The following is a 17,605-nucleotide window of genomic DNA, read 5'->3' as shown; positions in this document are numbered from 1 at the left end:
GGTGCGGGCTCAGCGCGGTGCGGGCTCAGCGCGGTGCGGTGCTGTGAGGCACAGCCGCTGCGGCCGCCTACAAGAGCCGCTTTCCGCCCCGCGCCGGGTCCCGCAGCCCCAGCCCGGGCTCTGTCCGTCTGCCCGGGAGGAGGAGCCGCCGCCGCGACCGGTCACTGGGCAGCGAGCGCCGCGCAGCCCCCGAGCGAACCCGCGGGGCTGAGCTGGGGTCTCCTCCCCACTCCTCCAGGGTTTTCTTGCTCTGGTAGCTATAATTTTTTTCTAAATTACAGCGCTTCCTAGATAATTTAATCTAGATGCAAAGCGTTCCGATGGCACTGAACTGTGTTGCAAGTTATTCCATTGGTCCACTACAACCAGTGCTGGATACACGCGCTGTACTTGTGGTCCGAATTTGCCAAATTTCATCTCCCGATTGCTAGTTTTCATGGAGAACTAAAGAACAACCAACTGCTAAACCGGTTGTGGATATCTGTAGCTTGATCAAAATAACTTCTTAACCTTCCCTCAACCAAAATAGCATCTCATATTAAGTATTTTTTAATATGCGTAATCATCACATATTTTTCCCTTTCCAACTCTTGTGTTATTTTGTAAAACCTACAACTAGATGCCATTTTGCAATGACAGTTTCATTGCCCCTCTCAACACAGACAATACTGCTTGCTTTTATGTGATTTTTTCCTTATATTATTGCACTGAAACCAGTGCATTTCCTGTCAGTTGTTCAAGCAACCAGGACCCCTGAAATTTTGAGTATTGATTTTTTTGTGCGTGTGTCTTTTGGTTTACTTTTTTTTTTTTTTAAACTTTCTTGGCATTATTAAATTCCAGGATATGATCCCATTGAGGCCTACACTGCTGGGGTAAGGAAGGAGAGATAAAAACAAAGGTTTTTTACAGGACTTATCTAGAACTTGTTCTTGGTCATGTCACTTTCCTATTGGAGAGCAGCTGGTGGTTTTTTTGTAGTGAATGGGATTTTCATTAAAGAAATTTTTTTTTCATGTGCATACTGAAGGATAACTCTACTTTTGCATTAAAACACTCTGATTTCTGTGTTATATTATTCCTCTTTAATCAGAAGTAGAAAATCATAAGTGGTGTGACTCCGAAAGACAAAAAGTGTGCACAGACAGATTTTTGTTATGCTCTCATTAATCCACACTGTCTGAAATATGTTTGTGTTGGCACTGGTCAGGGAAGCGTGGGGTAGATGTGGAAGCTCATCAGTTTGAGGTCGGATGTTGAGAGGCCTTTGCGCGCTCGATCCGCCTTTGCGCGCTCGATCCGCCTTTGCGCAGCCAGCTGCAGAACCCCAGGAACGGTGCGCTAGCCGGGCAGAGCCGCGACAGACCCGAAGGAAGGGGGTTCCCAGCTCGAGAGCTGGTGCTCCGCGCAGGGAGGAGGCTGTTGGGGGGTTGCTGTGACGTGACCTCCTGCTGGTCGACACCACGTAGTTGTGACATGCCGTGCCGTGAAGTGCCCGCAGCTGGTCCTTCTGTCCGTCTGTCGGGCATTCTGGCCACAGCAGCCCACAGCTACCAGCGTGCTTCCTCAGACACAGACCAGGGCACTAGCGAACCAGGATCTGTGTCAGCCATCAGTGTTGTCACTGATCCTGAGAACCCTTGCTAATGTATTAATACAAGTCAAAACAGAAAACCCATCTATTTGGGATGGATTTTTTTTTTTTAAGATTTCGTTGCTACTGCCATCAACTTGGCCAAAGCAATTTTCCTATTAGTCATGGAGTCACATCGCTAATTACTGTTACTCTATTTTCATACTGTCACTTATACTGCATATGTTTACCGACTCTTCCGGTCAATAAGTCACACCTATTAGAACGTTTTAATCGTGTTCACCAGCAGTTTGGTGAGACTTCCAGATGAACAGTATCCCATCCAGCATACCATTGGATATGACAATGAAAACAGAGTCCAGGGGAGCAACAGGAATTGCATTTCACGTTTGTTCTTCAGCAGACTGATGCAATGTGGTAGTGACTTGGATTACTGCAGGAAAGTAATCTTAGAACCATTGAAATATCAAGTGAGGCTGAAATGCTCAGACTACAGCTGCTTCTGTTAGAAAGTAGAGAAAGATGTGAAGTGACAAAAACTACATGAAGTGATGCAGTAAGGAATGCAAATCAGGAGCTCCATGAGTTCCTGTGAGTTGCAGTAAAATTCAAAGGAGAACATCTACTGAAATTGTGTGTGGGGGGGGAAAATCTGACAAATACTTCTGCTGAGGGGGAGTTAGTTGTCCAGTTCATTGCCATGGCATCTGGCTAAGGAAATATACTAGTAACAGACTGGAAATTAATATGGACTACAGTGATACAGTGATTTATTTTTTATGATATTTAAAATTCCCTTTAAAGTTTTAAATAAAAACTCAGGTGGCAGTGCAAATCTGCATACTTGCTTTTTGTAGCGTTCCTTTTCTTTTACCTGAAGCATGTGGTAGCTGCTATAAGTCACATGTGACAAATGGCATTTTCTTTCTTACTGATTAATTTTTTCTTTTCATCAACTGGAGCTGTGCAGGGGCGGGGAAAAGCATTTGCTTTCTGAATATACTTTCTCAAACAAGACTGCATATCCTCGATGGTTGCTTTAACTAAGTTGTTTTTAAATCTGAGGAATAGAGCAATAGAATTGAGACACATAGTGCTGAGGAGCATTCTCACAGTATAAAAATATTATGGGCAAACTTGTTAAGTTGGTTGTGAAAGCCTCGTTTCTCCGTGATTCTGTACAAGCAGGAAGATGATAAGAGTGTATTAATCCAAAATGTTAAAATGGTGATGGAAAGTGATAAAATGGCCTAAAATATGACTAACCTAAGTGCAAGTTCTCCACTTCCCTGTGAGCAGGTGAAAGCAGGGGGTTTGAGAGCCACCTAACAGTGTATCTTCTGCTGACTAAACAGCTGCAAAACTGTATATTTGTCTAGTAACAGAAGAAGTTGGTTCCATTAACACATTTATTTAGTAAGAGCAGTTATTTTACTGAAAAATGAAAAAGCACTGACCACCTACCTTGGTCAAATTTATATCTTTTCTGCATTTAGCTCTTACAAAGATCTGTAGTAATGATGATGAGTATAGAAATACTAGAGTCTGTAGGTATCTAAGCCAAGATTAGGATCCTTCTGCATTAAGCATGTGATAATTACACTATATGACATATATGCTGCCCCACTCAATAAATGAAATAATAAAGAATGGTGAAAGAAATTGTTAGAGATGGGAATGGAAGCAGGTGACATGACGGCTGCAGCAGAGCCGGGGAACTGCACCTTGGGTGTTCTGCATCGCAGCTTAAGTCCCAAACGGGGTTCTTCTGTGGCGCTGACTCCTGGAGGAAAACAAGGAAAGAAAACACATGCCTCACTGTGAAGGTATCAGAATAATTAGAACTGAAGAGCCACTTTCCAGCTGTAAGTCAACTGACTGTATTTACTTGACTGCTACACTTGGCAAATGTCCCCAAGTTACCCCACATTTTTTTAAACATTGGATTGAGAGACAGGTTTCTGCCTGGAGCACATCCCTTACAAGTGTGTGTTCCTGCAGACAGTGAACGTCCAAGTCATATACAATCAACTTTTTATCATCGTTGTCTTCATTAAAAAAAACCCAGCCTTACATATTCAAATATTTGTTTGGAAACATTCAGTGCCTTTGTTCCCGTTTTCAGAGGTTTGGCTGCCTTCTTCTCTTTCAGGTGTTTCCATCTTCTCTTGATTCCTTTTCACAACCAGTGTGTCCCATTTACCAATGTTTTCTTCAGCTTGTGTTGCTGGGGATGTTGTTCTAAAAATGACAGGAGTTATAAAGCAGAGTTTGAAGAGACAAGCTCCATGTGGAAGATCAGAAAACATTCTGTTAAGTATTCTGTTATAGTATTTTCCAGTGTGCTTGGTATTATCTCAAATCTATTTCTAGCATATAGAACAAAATCTAACCTTGATTTAAGACTATACCAGCCTATAGTAGAATTTGTAATGTCTTTGGTAATAGTGAGGCTATGAGTAGCATAATATATTCTGAGGGAATTTTGGGAACCGCGTTTGTAGCATTGTCCTGTAGATGCCCTTTGCCAGCTACATTATTCTGTCCATTCTGCAAAAATACTGAGCTAGCGCGTAGCTGCCCATAACAGCCAGTTGTGTGCTGGAAAGGTTGTTATTACACAAATGTTCTGGAAACTGGTTTACAGTTATAATGTATGCAGGAGAACTAAATTACTCCTACAGTTTTCTTTTTTCTTCCTTTTTTTTTTTTTTTTCCCCTGTTCCAGATTCTACCCTCTGCTCCTTAACAATAACGGCAACTAGCACAACATCCATCCTGTGCACGCAGTCACCCAGGCAAATAACAAGACGGCAAATATGTTCTCGGAGTACCATGTATATACTGATGCAACTGTCCATTTTTATGATATGGAAAAACATCATCTGTCTCTGAGCAAAGCCACAGACTGGAAGATTATGGGGAAGGCCTCTATAAATAATTTCTGGCTTGCTTAGCTCTTAAGTTTCAACACTCACCTCTGCCGTCCAGAAGTTTTCTTACACTCTGTAAGTCAAGTCCTAAATTTCAGCATTTCCACCCAAAAAAAACCCCGGAGCCTGCTTCTTGTTGAACCTAGGAATACTTTTAATTTATATTTCTGGAGAAGAAGAGGCTTAGCAATGCAACTCTTGCATTTTTGTAAAACAAAATTTGAAATTTCTAGCATATCTCTGGAAGGATGCTAGACTTGCTTTCTTTTATGTAGTTTACACCAACTTGGATTCTGGAAAAGGCTGAGGTAGTGACCAGGATGATGGGACAGAGTGACCTCTCAGCAAGTTTGTGGGTGATATCAAATCGGGGGGAGTGGTTGATTCACTGGAGGGCAGGGCTGCTACTCAGATGGACCTGGTTAGACTGGAAAAATGAGCTGCTGGGGACTTCGTGAAGTTCAGAAAAGGCAGATGCAAAGCCCCACATCTGGGCTGGCAGAACCCTGGGCAGTAGGACAGGGTGGGAAGTGGCTGAGTAGAGCAGCTTTGCAGAAAAGGAGCTCGGGGTCCTGCTGGACATGGTGAATGTGAGACAACAATGTGCCCTTGCAGCAACTGTGTCCAGCTGCACACTGGGCTGAGTGTAACTGGTAGGTTTGCAGAAAAGTGATTCTTCCCCTCTATTTGACAATTGTGAGACTACACCTGGAGCTCTGTCTCATTTTAAAAAAGCCAATGACATACTGAAGTAAGGCTGCTGAAGGCATCAAACTGACCAGGGGGGTGCAGCTCATGACAGGCAGATGAAGCCGAGAGAGCTGCATCCGTTCAGGTTTAAAGAAGATGATGGTGAGGGGAGGTCATACTGTCATGATGTCGATCACTTCCTCAAGGAAAGGTGTAGAAAAGGTGGAGCCAGATTCTTCCCAGAGGTGCACAAGAGGCAACGGGCACAAGTATCAACAGGGGAAATTCAATATACAGAACAATTTTTTTTTTTTTTAATTTAAACAAAGGCTGGTCAAATAACAAAACAGCTTGCCCAGAGAGTCTCTATGGAGACTTCATCCTTAAAGACAATTCATAACTCAAGTGGGCATGGCCCAAAGCAACCTGCTTTAATGGGATCTGCATTAAGCCGAGAGCTGGACAGCAGAGTCGCAGGAGTCCCTCAGCGCAGACACGATTCTATGATGCTGTGAAGTGACAGCAGCTTCAAACCAGCAGCCCCACCCTGCCAGGGAAAGAGACTCCAATTCCACTTTTCTTTTTGCCTAAAGGTTTTCATGAAACTATGCCCTGCAGGCAGGGAGGGCAGTAGGGCTGGTCTACTGCAATAACAAATTCATTGATAATTTTTTTTTCCCACGTATTATCAACGAAGCTATGCAAATGCACAGGGCAAATCATCTGTACTGAACTCACAGAGAGTTGTTTGCCTACTTTTATTATCTGGACAGCTTTGTCGCAAACAGAAGCTGTACCCTTTTCATTAAGAAGTACTTTCGTACCATTTTAACTCACCATTCTGAAATTCCATTTCTATGCCTTTGTCCTTGTTGACCATTCCTGAACCTTCTTCCAGCTCTGTTTTCACTGAGATGGGAGGGAAGCTGCAGGATTGTGTGCAGTATTCAAGGTGAAGATAGAACATGGATTTATAGAGACTGTGCAGACTACATTCTGCTAAGAGGGAAGAGACAGAAACGCACATATTACGATTTTGTGTAACTTCTCTTAGTATGTCTACTGGCTCCTCGTTCCCTTTAGATGTTTTAAATTGCTTTTAAAAAATGCAGATTCTTCTCAGCCTGCTTATTTGTTCACCTCTTATTTTGTTCTTCATCCTATCAATGGTGCAACGCCCTGTTGGTCTGGCCTGCTTGTATGACAGTTTGCTTTCACCACCTTCCTGTTCGAGATGTCTGCTTCTCCAGCTGGGAAGAGTTTTACGGCAATTGGACACTTGGCAGAGGATAAAACCCCCAAGTTACGTGTCCATCAAATGCAAGGTGGGTAGAATGTAGCCCTTGTCTGTTCCAGGCTAATCAGCACAGGAGCTAACTATCTTTAAACAGCCTAAATGCCACCCAGACTGCTTTGGGGACTGGGAAGTTGCTGAGTGTATTGTTGAGAGACAAAAAAACCCTGGAAGTACTGGGGGATGGGGAACGTTGAGATTAGCTAGAGAATGTACGAGTAGGAAAGAAGTGAATACCAGAAATCTGGCATCTGTGGGATCAGAAAGGGGCTTGATAGTGCTGAAGAACTGAGCATGTGCCACTTGTCAAGCAGGCTCTGGGTATCTTTGCTGTTGGATTGTCTCCCACCGTTGCTCTTTGCTATTGCAGTGTGGTTGGGACGAGCAGTAACCGAACCAGAGAACTGTCAGCACTCACAGCGTGATTTGCTATACCTGAAGGAAACCAGATAGCTCCAAATCAACCAAAAGATGTACTAGTCATTTGCTGAAGAGTATGCAGAGAGCGTAAGTGCACAACACATAGGTCAATGTTCAGTAAAATGTTTGTTTGGCTGCTACTGTGTAGCCACTAGCTGCTGGTTTCACTTCCAGTGAGAAGCAAGGACTCTCATCTCCACAGAAGGTAAGAGTTTAAATGTATTCTCAGATCTGGGCCGCCATGACAAACACATTATTAAGTTTTGTATGTGGGCATATTTTCCACTGCATTTGGAAGGCAACAAATGCCACGGTACTATATAATATAAACAATTTAGAACAATTTAGGTGTCCTGTAATTATAAAGACTGAAGCTTATGCTTCTCTGCAGTATCAATTACTAGCTTAGGAATACTTTTTCCTGAAACAAAGAGTTTATGATTCTATAGGCTTTATATTTCCTTCAAAGTGATCAATGACGGACAAGAGGAGACATGTTCAGGACACTTAGGAGCAGAAGACTTGTAGACTCATTGTCAGAGAAAGCCAAGAAAACAGGTAGCTGCTGAAGTCCCAGTTCCTTGTAAATATGACCGTGCTCAGGGAAGATGATGATACTTCTTACAGAGTTCACTGAATCTTCAAAGACATATAGAAATACTGCATAATTTCCACTGTACAAATTGAAAACTAGGACACCAATGGGTTTGGCAGTCTTAAGCCTTATTGTTCTTTTTGGTTTTATTTTAAACCAAGGAAGATGACCTGATCCAAGTACATCAATTGCTTCCTTGGTTTAAAATAAAATCCTAATGGTGATACTGTATTTACTGAATTTCATAGAGAGCCATCTAGAAAAACTCTTGCCTACAGGTCCTGTAACTAATAAAGTTAATACCACCCTAAACACGTAGAGGGGCTGTATGCTTTAAAATAACATGTATGAAGAATCTTGTTCCTATGTATAAAGGAGAAAAAGTTTTAATTGCATATGAGATGCCATCATAAAATTAAGATATCAAATGCCATGAACTACTCCATTTGTACTAACAGTGATGGAACTGTCATTCTCTTTGTATTTACTATACAGAATTATTAATACACTGTGTGTAACAGGCCTTGCTAATGGCATCAGGATGTGCAAGATAGCAAGAAAAGATGGGAGCAAGGAATTAGTCATAATAAAGCTTTAAAAAGAATAGTTCTCTCTTCAGCTGTTAGAGGAGTGAATCTTGCTAGATGGATTTAAATTCTTTAAAGTACTTATCCTAAAATAAATATAGCATCACCTCACAGGTGATCTCAAGAACCACCAGCCAAAAGGTGACTAGTAACAAAGTAGTTCCTTCCTCTGCAGCCTCCTGTGGTAACTTCCTAGTTTCAAATTTATGTTGCAGCCTTCGCTGATCAGCCTTTCCCAGTTTGCAGAAATAAACACACGTATTCCCAAACAGCCATTTCACAATGATGGTCAAACTCTTTCAGATGGCAGCACTAAATACAGTTTTACATTTTTATGGTGTAAAACTCAGCACATTCTAATTGTGTCTCAGTTACCTTGCCATCAGTATTTTCACTTAATTTTGTCTAGCTTTGTTTTGTGACTATGGCACCCCAAAAATGGGAATAATATGGTGCTGCATACAAAAATTTGTGCCAACCATATTGAGGTTATCTTTTAGAACAGCTTACTTGACCTTCTTACTTCATAGAGCAAAACAGTACTGCATACACAGAGTATTCTGAACTTTATGTGTGGTCTGCCCGTAAGATCTGCATACCTGAACGTAATGGTGATTTGATATTGCTGTGAGAATCCTAACCTTTCAATTTCCTAATTCTGTTTGGAATTCTTTAATCCCACGTTCATGTTTTAATGTTGCTCTAGTTATTTCCTCTCTCAGAAAGAAGAAAAGATAAACCCTTATTAGTTTATGCACCATGTAATCCTAGGAAGGATTTGCCAGGAACAGATAATCTTTGCTTGTTTCCAAGTCTTATTTAGAATGGAGGGTGAAGGGGAGGCATACCCAAACTTAATTACACAAGCAGCTCTAATTAATATTTAGTCTGTAAAATACTATGCTGATTTTTTGTTTAAATTTGTTCTTTCTGATAGCCACCAAAGAAAATACCCCTATAGTATTTAAAACCAAAAGTCAATACTGTACATCACTCTTTCAAATGTATGGATGTTCAAAGATAAGTGTGTGTTGAGATGCTGCTGAGAGTTCATTTGCTTCACTTCCAATCAAGTAGTATTTTTCATTAATTAATTTTTGTTGAAGCACACATATTTTGCCTATGGATGTGTGCAAGCATGTCTTGCATATGCATGCAGTGAAGTAGAATTAAAATGTAAAGCGAAGTAGTTAACTCTCTGTCCCAACATCATCCCTGATCCTCGGGAAGGGAATGCGTCTTCCTTTGGGCAGAAAGGAAGCACTAAATAATATAAGCACAAAACGATCACTTTCTTTCAGATAAAGAAAGATTTGGTACCACAGCACATATATTGCATCCCCTGTCCAGTTTTCTGCAATCTGCATAATTACCTGATTGCCCCACAACTGGAAGGACTGGAATTAGGTGGGTCCTTTTATGATCATTATGACTGCAAGTGGAAGGAAGAGGAGGAGCTGCAGCAGTCCTAATTTTACCTGAAATACTGGATTTAGGAACCCACGTGAGAACACGGAGCAGCACAACCCCTTAGAGAAGGGTCGCCATCAAAACAAGAGTAACTGCTTACTGGTAGGCTGCTTCTTTCATTTTCGTTTGAATTTTGTTTTGACCTCTGCCCACCATCTTTTCTTCTCTGCTTCTTTATTCATGTGTCATTTATTCAAAGAGATGAAGGTCAGATCATCTCATCTGACTTGTATCCCATAGGCCCTGAAATTTCTAGCACCAGCCCAAGCAATTTATCTTTGAGCAAGGCGTATTTTTTACCTGCTTAAAGCATATAATTAAGTTTGGAGTCACACGATTTTAGAAGATAAGGAACTTCCTGTTCTGATAACAGGGGAACATCTTGTAAGGGGCCTGTGGCTGGAAAAAAAGTTGAATCAAGAGTAGGCACCAGAAGTAGAGATAGGACAGCCTAGTTAGGGGAAGGTTTATTTAAAACTGTAAGATGGGACTAGGTACATTTGAAGTGGGTCAAAAAATTTAATAAAGATGACCTTTTCAGCAAGAAAAAGGTGGTTTATTCATTAAAATCTTTGTTAAAAGTAATAATTTGGGAGAGCCTTTGAGAAAGGGAAGGAGTAGCAGTAATTTCAATACTAAAACGTTTCAACTAACAGCTAGAGAAACTTTAGTCTTCAGAAAATATAAAGTGTAAACAATATTTACTACAGGTTGGGTTCTGTCCTCAGTTAATACCAGTACATTCCTGCTGTCTCTAAAAGGTAACAAAGAAAACTGTATAAAACTATGTAACATCTGAGATTCAGCAGTTTACAGAAGAAATTAGATTTTAATGTAAAAAATTGACACTGCAACAGCTGCATAGGTTTTAAAACTGAAAGCTCAATTTTACAGATTTAAATAATGAGACCCAGGATAACTGAAGCTCTATACAAAGTCAGCGGCAAGGTGGAGATATCGATGTGGAAGAGCCTAACTGCTTGTCATATTTTCTGTGCTTTAAAGTGTGCTAGTGCTGCTTATTCTACCAACAATAATAATGCTGTAGTTTTAAAGAAAGGCTGCCATGCCCAAACTATATGTACACAGAAAAGCCTCAGAAGGCAGGCAACACTTCCTTTTAAAATAGCTTCTAACAATGACTTAGCATAATTATACATGCTCCAGACCGAGGTTTGGAAGAATGTTCACTCTCCTGTCAATTTGAAACTCCTTTTGTATACAGCCAATGGGTGGGGTGCCACATTTTAGAGTACCGCATTTGAGTTAAGAACCAAACCATTGAAGGTTTGGTTTGGTTCTTACAGCACACAAGCTGAAAACTGAGATTTTGTGGAAGTGCAAATGGTTAGAAACACAAAAATGGCTTTACAAAACAGATTAAAAGAGCATGAAATAAATGAAAAGTTGATTAGCACAAATGTACAAGCAGCAGGACTCTGCCTGTTGGAGCAACTTCTCTGTTAATGGCAGCGCAACGCAGTTGCAATTGCGATTGCTTCCTAAAATCATTTCTCCATTACTTCCTGTATCCTATATCCTGCCTTGTAACACCCGTGTGGACTGAGATTGTTGTGAAAGGTCTTGCTGCCCCATCAGTGCCATTATTTGTCACAGCCGCTGTAAACCACCCACTCGTCTGGTTTCTCTGCCACACTTCAGCATTAGAACTCTGTGAAACAGTTTATTGTGTTAGTCCACCCTCATGGAACTCTGACCACTTCTGAAATTGCGTGTATTTATAGGAGTAATTCATATAGACCCAGATGCTTACAATACAGCTCACAGCAGAAGTTATGTCAGCACTACTAAATTAGGCAGCAGTGGCACCGTAGTTTGCAGTTGCTTCCCCAAATTCTGGAGCAGTACGCATAACAGCGAATGCCAGCACCTCCAGATAAGAAGAAAATGCACTAACCTTATTTTTCCAGATATTAATTTATTCAGAATAATTCCCTATGGAATCACTAACTTCCAATGACTGTGTTGTTTATATAGCAACTTTAGTGGCAAATCAACTAAATCCCTGGGATTTTATAATTTTAAAGTTATACCGGCTTGAATACCAAGAGGCTGGATGGAGGGATGCAATGTATGATTCTTCAAAGAAAATACTTTCTTAGGGTGTCTGTGGCAGCATTCATGGAATCATAGAATAGTCTGGGTTGGAAGGGACCTTAAAGCTCATTTGGTTCCAACCCCCCTGCCATGGGCAGGGACACCTTCCACAGCCCAGGCTGCCCAGAGCCCCATCCAAAGCATTCTTGTGCTTTTCTGCTCCACTTCCATGATTTCCTTAAATACTAATCCTTCTAGTTTGACAAACAACAATTAAAATAATTGTAAATTATTTCTCTTTTGATGGAATCTCAATTATGAAGTATTCTGTTGTGGTTTTTTGTAGTTGGTTGGTTGTTTTGGTGTGTTGGTTTTTTTTTTCCTAATTTGAAGCAAAGAAACTGCTTCTCCATAGAATGGAGACAGGTGAAAGGAAAATGTACAAGTTTCTAATATCTAGTTTTGACATATTTTTAAAGTTTCAGTTGCTGGCTTGATCACTTAGTGAAATGACTGTTGATGACGACTGATCTACACATTGCCACAATATTCCTGTACCCATTTGTAATTCTTAATAAGCAGCAGCATTACTTATCAGTAATGTCTGCAGTTAAAAAAAAAAAAGATATACTTATTTATCCTTTTTGTATTTTAAGACAGTTTGTTGCTCAAGAAAAGTCAAGAATTGAAATGAAGATTGCCAGGAAGGAATAAAGGATGAATTATACAGGTGGATTTTATCTGGAAAAGCAAAGGGGAGAGGGGGAGAAGGGCTGGGAAGACTTCTCTCCCCTGCCCTCTGAAAAAGTTTTATTTTGAATCCTGTATTTCAGTAGTGATTGTAGATAAAATGGAAAAACCTCTCATGAGTTTGATGCTCAGCAATAAGCAGAAATAAGCTAGATTAAATGCATCAGCTAACTTAATTCTCCTTTGTTTTTCTGTCAAAAGTATTTTCTTTGAAAGAATCAGGCAAGTCTGGCCACTCCTCACCTAAAGTTGTATTTAAATTCAGTCAGAGTTTTTCAGTGTATCTGTAAAATTGTTGGGTTTGTAATATGGCTTTTGTTTCACTACGTTTTAGGAGACATTATTCAAATGATTTTGTTTTTTCACTATGTTCTCCAACATGAAGTAGAAAGATATGAATCAAAAAGTAAACACTACTGTTAAGGACTTGAAACTCCAGTTCCTTGGAATGTGTCAGAAGTAAACCTGACGAATTCTTTAAGTGTGTTTTGATAGTCAGCTTGAAAATTCTTTGCTGTTTTTACTAGTGCTTCTAAATCTGAGTTTTGGATGCCTGCTTGACCTTGAGCATAAGGATGACAGTTAAGATCAGCTGATAAATAACTGCTTGTACTGTTTGCAGGAATTAATGTTTGGTCTAGAACCCTGTGTTGTGATGGCTGGTTCTTGTGGGAATGGCATGAGCTTCCTCCATGGTTTAAGATTTCCTAAGCGCCAATAGATCATTGGGACTTTCTGTTTTAGCCACATGGATACGATTAAGCAAGGCAGAGAGGCGCGACATTTACCCATTTTGACCTAAGCCGCAGGGAAGCAGCCACAGTGCCAATATGTTAACAGCTTTCAGGATATGAGAGATACAGTTTAGAGGCTTTGAAGATATTTAACCTACTTAGCTCACCTACGAAAAGGATAATCCAATTGGCAGCTTAAAGAGGTTTATAAGCAACTACTGACTCTTTTTGTTGAAATTGTGAAGAGAATTTGAGTGACTCTTACTTTGTGACAGAGAAAGAAACATAGACCAGCGACACTCGAGCTTGTGATTAGGATATCTGAGTGCAAAAAGAGAAAATCTGGCTTGATCCCTGCTTTTTTAGGCAAAGGTCCCCTGCAAAACTTTCTTCAGAGAGATCACTCCTGGTAAAAGCAATCTCGTTGTCAAATGGCATGTCCATGTTAGCATTTCAGTTTGGCTCAGAAGCGAGCCGAATTGATTGTCCACATGTACTATGCTTTGGTTCATTTGATAGAGTCATCTCAGACCTGGATTCCTTTGGGGTAAAACGAGACGGGAAGGTGTGCTGCAACCACTACATTCCACCCATGTGTTCAGACTAAAGCTATTCCAAAATAAAACCCCTGAAATATGCATTGGTGCTGAGCATTTGACATCCACGCAACTTTTGCTCTACAAATGGGCTTCTGTCTTTTGGACCAGTCTGCTTGCTAAGTATGTGCAAAGACAGTAGAGTCAGCATGCACCTTGCTCAGTAACTTCCCTGGTCTCTCTTGGACAAGTCTGACTAAATGTACGCTCCTAGAATTCACACTAATTTGGCTTTTACATTAAGAGATTGAGAACTTCCAGATCTTGGCAGAGCTAAAAAAAAAAGTTGTTTTTTGCTATTCTGGCAAGGAACCCTTCCTGGGTAGAGAGGTATTCTTCAGTTCTGCCTGTGTTATTTGCTAAAATACCATTCTTTACCTGAGTTAGATTATAAACCACTGTTTCCCCCTCCCTCATCCTCTTTATGAGCAGATGTAAACCTCATATGTAACCTGTGACAGAAAAGAGATCAATTCACTTTACTCATATTCCATCTTTTCAGTTACATGAGAATTCTCTAGCATTAAATATATGCGTTAGTTAAGCTCTATAAATACAAAGCCAAGCAAATAAAGACAGGACTAGAGGAGAAAAATCAAGATATTGAAGATAACAAAAACGTGTAGATCTAAAGTACAGTTACAACAAGCAATATATGTTGAATAAAACACTTCCTGAGATTCACGCTAACAATGGATGCAGTGACCCTCTCTGTCTTCCAAAGGAAGTAATCAGACACACTTTACATTGTTAAATTAACCAGTGCAGCCACAGTAACAGAAAAGAAAACTATAAAATTAAGACCTGATGTAAGCTGAAGCTCGTGATAATGGGTTAGCTAGTTACAACAGTGATGGAAATATTGTATTAGCGAATAGGTCAGAAAATAGGTATAATTTTCCTCAGCTTCAACTCCAATGCATTTATAACATATAAATGAGTAACACAAGAGTATAGAGAAAATGGAATAGAATAAAATAATGCTATTCAGAGGCCTAAAGCTAATTTTCAGGATGGTGGCTTGCATTAACAAATTTCAACTAGCCCTGCTTATACATTTATTTTTTGTGTACTAAAATACTGCACTGAAATAGCTTGACTTTTAATTCACTAAGTTCTAATTTTGGACCTTTCGACCTAAAATAATTGTTACCTTTCTAATTTTTGTTGGAGTCAGGTCAGACGTAAACTTGTAGCAACCCCCTGGGATTCAGCTCCTCCAAACCGTGGGCCCGGCCAGCAGCCCAGGAAGCGCCGCTGGGACTTTTGCCCTCTGCTGGTCTATGGGATTGTGACTCTGCTGCAAAATGCTCATCTTCCCTTCAATAAAATAATCTACAAGTTACAGTGGGGCATTATGGAAGGACTGTTTACTAGCTTTTATTTTTTGCTGCGGATTACAATTAAGACATTGAAACATAACCAAGGTACTCTCTATTGTAGACTAATACTTAATTTTTATGTAAAGGATATAACTGACAGATTTCTACACTAACTCCTTTGCAAAAACCCATGGGTGTTCCACTGGCTTAAACAGTTTCCAACAGTGTTTTAGCAAGCAAGAAATCTTGAATTAATTTAAAAAATGTTAAGCAGTTTCCTAGGGAAACTAAAAATGTTCATAGCTAACATCGGGCTTGTATCATAAAAGTTACAGTTTATCTCGCCCTGCAGCTGTTCTCCAAATGCTCTGCTGCCCCCTGTGACAACAGACATCCCTTCTCTGCTGGGGCATCACCACTGTCTGCAAAAAGATGAGCTATATCCAAATCACGGCTGTCGGAATACGGAGTCAAAACACAACTTTGCAACGTGCCATTTGTGTAGGACGATATTGTGATGCTGTTTAGCTCAAGTCTAAGGTTAATTAAATAATAACACAGAGACGTTTAAGAAACTTCTCTTCCACTCATCTAAAACTATCATTCACATTTATGTAACTCTCTTGATCATGGACCACACAATAAATGTGCGTTCCACAGCAGACTGGTTTTGTTTTGTTTCCTCTCTGAATTTTTTTTCAGAGTTCAAGAGAAGTCTCTTTGCTTGTTTTGTTTTATAAGCTCTTCGTGGAAAAAAAGTTTAAAAAGCGGGCCATGTTTTTTGAAAAAGGTAGCAATATAAATGCCTTAATATCCATTTTCTCTAAGTGCCAACTCTTCCTTAGCTCAACATATCACTTAAACAAGGGAATTCACATGGGATTTTTAAAAATTAACCACTTGACCGTAAATCTTAAGATATTACCATAACAACAAGGAACACATCTACTTGTAAGGCAATAGAAATCATAGAATATGTGTTTTCTTCTGTCTTATTGAGCACTATTTTTAAAAAAATCTACAATGGCATGTTTTGCAGGCTGTAGCTTGTCCGAATCAGAAAACAGACACAAATGCAACACGACCCAGTGAACCGGTGGCAGAGTAACAAGGATGTATTTCAGTGACCGAGTCCTGGGGTGCAGTTTGGGTGGTTTTGGAACGCAGGACTCAGTTTAAACCCTTCCTTGAATAAGAACACTGGTGAACACAGGTTCGCTTCACCAGGTCTGGGAACCTTCCACCAGCATAACTTCACTTGATAAACTGCAAATTGGCTGTATTCCTTTCAGGATCAATTAATGGTAGTATAATTTATATATTACATTTGTTACAACCTGGAATGCTTTTCTTTATACAGTTCTAGCATATAAGCTCCACCAAATGTTTTTTATAGCATTAATTGTGGGAATATCTGTACAAGACTGGTCAGCTGCACCACTGACATGGCCATCACTAATGCTACTGGAAAAAATGAAAAAGTATTATTAGAACACTAATTATGGCCAGGGTCAGAGCGGGAAAAGCCCAACCCCCCGCATGTGAAGCACATTCCGGGTACGTGTAACCAGCAGCTCCCCGGGCAGGGTGTGCGGGACCCGGCACAGCGCTCCGGCTCGGCCACGGCTGGAAAAAAAACACAAAACAACGGCCTTAAGCCTCCAGCTTGCTCTGATTTTATTATCCGGCTGAAGAGTTTTCATAAGCGTATTTCGTGAGTTCCAACACCAAGAGTTGCGACGAGCTCCCGGGTTCACAAACGCTCATCCCGGCTGAGGCGGGCGCACGGCGGGGGGGGCCGCACGCCCGGGCTGCCGTTCCCAGCAGCGAGTGGGTTCCCGCAGCCCGGCTCCGCGCTCGCGTCACCGACCCTCGAGGTAACGCCCACTTACTGCCGCCTCTCCCGGTCCCGGCGGGGCTCCGTGCGGGGCTCCGTGCGGGGCTCCGTGTGGGGCTCCGTCCGGGGCTCCGTCCCGCCGCCTCGGCCCCTCACAGGCGGCACGCGCGCCAGGGAGGCGGGAGGCGCCGCGCCCGCTCCGAGCATGCGCAGTGTCCCCCGCGCCGGAGCGGACGGGGAGGGTGACGTCACTGGGCGCGAAGCCTCCCATGGGGCGCCGCGAGCAGGTTGCTCACGTCAGGCTGCTTCCGGGAGAGCCAATGGGAGGCTTGAAGGCCCGCGGCGCCGGGCAGCCCGGAGCGGCGTCCCCGGACGATGGCAGCTGGCGGGCGCACCCGTGTCTGTGTGTTCACCCAGCCGTGTGCCACAGCTCACACAGGGCGCCGGAGAGGCCTGGGACGGGCTCTGCAGCCGGCTGAAAGGAAAAAAGGGGGCGGGCCTAGGCACTCAGCCAATCAGCAGCAAAGACTTTAAGAGCCCACACCAATCAGAAGTGCCGCTTTCCAAAACAAGGGTGACGAGCCAATGGGAAAGCCCGCACTGCCAGCGCTCCGGCCAATCGAGTCAGGCCGCCTGTAGGCTGTCCCCGCGGCCTCCCAGCAGCAGGGGGCGCGCTCGGTGAGCGGGCGGCAGCGGCGGCGGTGCCGAGGGCGGAGCGGAGGAGG

Source organism: Caloenas nicobarica, chromosome 14 (assembly GCF_036013445.1).
Source record: "Caloenas nicobarica isolate bCalNic1 chromosome 14, bCalNic1.hap1, whole genome shotgun sequence".
NCBI classification, from domain to species: domain Eukaryota; kingdom Metazoa; phylum Chordata; class Aves; order Columbiformes; family Columbidae; genus Caloenas; species Caloenas nicobarica.
The sequence above is the reverse complement of the archived record's forward strand: the minus strand, read 5'-3'. Positions refer to the sequence as shown.